The sequence below is a fragment of the Chlorocebus sabaeus genome, chromosome 14 (assembly GCF_047675955.1).
Source record: "Chlorocebus sabaeus isolate Y175 chromosome 14, mChlSab1.0.hap1, whole genome shotgun sequence".
Classification (NCBI taxonomy): Eukaryota; Metazoa; Chordata; class Mammalia; order Primates; family Cercopithecidae; genus Chlorocebus; species Chlorocebus sabaeus.
Genome location: NC_132917.1, coordinates 28,047,757 through 28,052,501, shown reverse-complemented (window position 1 = coordinate 28,052,501; position 4,745 = coordinate 28,047,757). Strand labels below are relative to the sequence as shown.

General features: G+C 54.5%; 1 long non-coding RNA gene across 1 annotated transcript; it reads right to left on the bottom strand.

Annotated features, from left to right (window-relative positions):
• Positions 1-1,089: 1,089 nt before the first annotated feature.
• On the bottom strand, positions 1,090-4,441 carry LOC119627206 (uncharacterized). The gene is made up of 3 exons (XR_005243281.2): positions 3,716-4,441; positions 2,422-2,754; positions 1,090-1,899 (listed from the first exon to the last, which is right to left on the bottom strand). It is a non-coding gene; the product is annotated as an uncharacterized lncRNA (long non-coding RNA).
• Between the last annotated feature and the right edge of the window lie 304 nt (positions 4,442-4,745).

Below are 4,745 nucleotides of genomic sequence, written 5' to 3'. Positions count from 1 at the left end.
GGCCCAGCCACCGACTGTGACTTTGAACAGCTAGCTTCCTCTCTCTGAGCCGTGGTTTCTTATCTGATAAGAGGGAGTGCCTGGCTTCGAGATAGGGGCTGGGCCATGGGTTGGCCTGGCCCAGACTCGAAAAAGGAGGCTTTAAGGGCTTAGCCAGCCTCTGAACTCTACCCTGTACACAAAGAAATCAGCATTAAGAAAGGAAGAGAAATATTACAGCGCAGGAGCCTAACGGCCTAGAGGAAAGCGATGGGAATTGCTCACAGCACCCTGGTCAGCAGCCTGGTTCATTCGGCGGACACCACCTTGGATCTTGTCAGTGCCAGTCCTGGACGAGGCCACACAACCAATCCTGGTCACACCCGACCTGGCCGCATCCCCTCCTGCCCCTTGTGGTGGTTCCATCAGGCTCTGATCCCACCCTTAGCCTCCACCAGGGTGGCACTCCCAAAGAGCTCCATCGTCTCAGACCGCGCAGCCGCCTGGCTACCCCATCGACCCTGGGTTTTGAGTGAACGAATGACTGCTGTCAATAACGAGTGTTTATCGAGTGCCGGCCCAGAGTTATGCACTGAGTATGGTGGGCGCTGTGATGCCCATCCCAGGTCACCCTTTGGTGAAGGAGTTGTTGCCCCAGCTGCTGGGAGGGTGGCCGTTTAGCTGCGTGCCCCTGCAAGGGTGGACTCAGTGGCAGCGAGTCATCTCCCAGGATCTCACCTCTTCCCGGGCAGCCAGCTTCAGTGACTGAAGGATGCAACAGCAGAAAGCTCTGACACCCTTGGCCCAAGGGTGGCAGTTCTGGCTCCAGAACCCCCGTGGGGCTGGCTGAGGCTGCCCTCAGGCCCCACATCCCAGCCTGGCGTCGCCCTGCCCAGTCCTGCTTCCTGTCCCCCTATCCACAGGAGGCCCCACCCCCTCAGAGCCTGCTTCCCACACGATAGAGACATGGCCCTTACGCCACTCAAGAGTGCTCAGCCTAGCTGGAAATAGAAACAACAGCAATAGCAGTAATAATAAATACCATTTACTCTACTACTTCCTACATTCACTCTACTGTCTCCCATTGGCCAGGCAGCATGCAATGCATTTTATATTTTCTTTTTTAAATGGTTTAATGTATTTTTTTGTAAACACAGGGTTTCGTTTCGCCGTGCTGCCCAGGCTGGTCTCGTATTCCTGGGCTCAAGCCATCCTCCTGCCTTGGCTTTCCAAAGTGTTGGGATTACAGGTGCAAGCCACTGTGCCTGGCCTTCAATGCATTTTACATCCGTTGTCTCTGTATGACTGAGAGTCAGGCCTCTCTCAGTTGAAATAGCCAGAAACCCAATCGAAACAGCTTAAGTAAAACAGAGCATATATTGGTCCAGGTAATGGGAAAGTCTAGTAAGTCCGGTAGACTTCGTGCTTTAGCCGCTGGGGGAGCCAAGTGTGGCCACAGGGCTGAGAGTCCATGTGTCCCTCCTGGTGGCTCTGATTCCATGGTGCCGGCCTTAGTCTCAGACACAGTCTCTTCATTTGGTGTCTGTGTTCATTTCCTGCAGCTGCTGTAACAAATCACCCCGAACTCGTGTAGCCTAACACAACAGAAAGTGATTCTCTCCCAGTTGTGGAGGCTGGAAGTCTGAAGTCAGGGTGTGGGTAGGGTGTTTTGAGGCTCTAAAGAGGAGGCTGTACCCTGCCTCTCTCCAGGCTCCTGGGCGGTGCCAGCCATGCTTGGCATCCCTCGGCTTGTAGCTGCCGCGCTCCCGTCTCTGCTGCTGTCATCACTCGGCCTTTTCCCTGTGTGTGTCTGTGTCTCGATTTCTGTCTTCTTAGAAGGACACAAGGCGTTGGACAGAAGCCACAAGCCACCCTAATCCAAGATGGCTTCATCTTCACTTGCCGACATCTGCAAAGACCCTTTTTCCAAATATGGTGGAAAAAGGTGCAGGGGATTAGAACTCGAGCATATCTTTTTGGGGTACACATTTCAACCCACAGCAGTGGCTAAAGGCTTCAGCTTTCCTTCTATCTACCTAGTGACTCCAGTGGGAAAGAAAGCTTCAATAACTCCAGCTAACACCTCAAGTATGTTCCCACCAGCCTGTTTTGAGTCATAAGTTCATCCCTGGGAATCTGACTCTGTGACCGTGGTGAGGGAATACTCTTATTGACCTGGCCTCAGTCATGATCTTATGCTGGAACCAGGAGTGAGGTCAGCCACCCCTGGACCACATACCCAACAGAAAATCCAGGGGACATCACCAAAAGAAAGGGGCAAGGATGATGGGAAGGTCAAAAGAACAGATTCCACTCAACCATCAGCACCCCCAGGTACCTACAGTGTGGGCCTGATTTCCATTTACTGAAGGTTGACAAAGTTAATGACTTGCAACCAGCTAATGGGATTGGAACTGAGCTGAGACTCTAACTCAGGCCTACCTAGCTGAAAAACTAGGCTCTTTCCCCAACAGGACTTCAGACGGTGGTGTCCCTTGCAATGGAGGAGGTGGGACTTGGGCTGTGTCTTGAGTGGAGGGAAAGGGAAGACCGCCCTGGGAAGAAGAGGCCTGGAGTCTGCAGAGCCCATGGCCTTCGGCTCGAGGCAGAGGATTCTCTTGGGGGAGGGATGAGAGTGAGGTCCACTGTGCAAGGCCTCAGGTGTCTTCTGTTTTCCTTGGGCAGTGGGGAGTCACTGAAGACTTAGGAGCTGGAGAGACTCTGCCGTCGATCGGCTCATGGTGCTGGTGTAAGGGGTCCTCCGGGAATCAGGAGCTGAAAAGGTGTGAAGTGTTGACTGGGCGGGGAGACGCTGGCAGGGAGGAGGCTGTGGCCACAATCAGGTAAGAGGTGATAAGGCCTGAGTGGGGCAGGAGAGGAAGGCCCTGGCACCTCCACCCATCCCCACCCAACAAGCCCCAGGTCCCGCTCTAATTCCATCTCACCCCAGCCCCCACCCACCCCACCCCAGTGATACACAGGGTCCAAGACCAGCTGCGATTTCCCTCACACTCAAAAACCCCTCTCAGCAAACTGTTCTCATGACCAGTGTATGAGCCAGCCTTGAGTGGCAGGTCATCACGTCCTGGCTAGTCACATTCTGCCACCCGCCAAAAGAAATTTCCCCAGCCAAGAGGGCAAGCAAGGCCAGCCGTGGAGCCAGCTTCTCTACTGCCTGTGATTCAGGAAACAGGGACGGGGACTGGGAGAGGGGCAGCCGTGCCCCAGGGACCCAGCGGGCGGGCTCCTCTGCGTGCTGTCTGCAGTGATGAGCGCCTACCCAGTGGAAGGCCCACAACTGAGGATGGAAGCCCACGGGCTGCTGGGGAAACATCCCAGAGGCCCGGATTAGGGTCTGGGAAGGGCAGGGGATGAGGGGCCGCTCCCTTCAGAGCCCAGGTTTGAATTTCCCATCTAACAGGTGGGTAAGAACTGGGGGCTCCGTGAGTCTTTCAAAGATGAGGCAGAGGCTTGCAGGACAGGAAGGAGGTTCCCATCATCCCCTGAGTCAGGCAGTGACGCCCTGGTGAAGTGTGTGCATCTGTACACGCATATACACACTGAGAGTGAGGGCTCAGGGCGCCATTCTCTGGTGATACCTGTGTCCGTGCAGAGAGTCTCAGGCCACAGTTAGAACCATGCTATTCCCCCAGGGTCCTGGAGGAGATGGAATGAGACCTTTCCCCGCTGGGCCCCCAGATCTTTCGGGTGACTAAGCGTGGAGGGCCCTGCTCACCTTTCCTGTGCCTGCCGCTGCTGAGAGAAGGGGAAGCCGGTGAGGGGAAGTGTAGACAGCTCTGGGTTTTCTCCGTGAGCATTCCCGGCCTGCCACAGGGGCGCTTGCTGCTGTAGCTGCGGGGAAGCGCCTGGAAGGGGCTTGCTGTCTGCAGCGGAGGGAAGGCCCTCATTGACTCAGTGGCTTGGCTTTTTCCTAGAGTTGTCCCCGGTGCTGAAAGCAGCCAGCTCCGGCTGGCTCCCTGAGTGTCCTTCTCCTGGGACAGCTGAAGGTTTTGCTCTGGGGGCTGTCAGGCTCTCCGGGACCGCAGGTTTCCCCAGGGTCTGGAAATGGGGAGTGGGATGGGATGAAGAGCAGATCCCATTTCTCAGGAGTTGATTAAAAAGGTGGACAGGGTGAGGTGAGGGGGAGGCTACCCATTGCATTGTTTAATGTCATTCATAAAGTTTGAACCAGAAAAACATCTTGTATTCTGCTGGAAAGCTGTTGTGCTTCCTTTTATCAGAAAAGGAGAATTGATACCAGCAGCCTTTATGTTTTGGACGAGACGCCGGGAGGTTGTGTTCAGGTGAGGCTCGCTTGGCCCAGGTTCTGGGGCACCCTCTCCTCTGCAGCCTAGGCTTGTGTTCTTTTAACCTGACTTTAAAGTCCTATTATCATTGCGTTTCCATTGTGAGTCATCTCAACTCTTTCAGAAATAGGCAGGATAGAATGCGTGAATGAACGAATGAATGAATGACAGTAATCATGGGGTACTTACTATGTGGCAGGCCCTGTAAGCACTTTACAGTATGGGCTTATTTAAGCCTCCCGGTGACCTGATGAGGAAAATATTATTTGTATCCCCATGTTACGACCCGGGGAACTACAGCAGGCAGGGAATAAAAGCAGCCGGTGGGTGGTGGAGCCGGGCAGTCTGGCTCCCGCATCCTCTTTCCTACTGGCCATGCTGTGCTGCCTCTGAGAATGATTGAATGAGAAACGCTCATTCATCACGCGTGGAGGAAGAGGATGGATGAGGGGCAGGGTG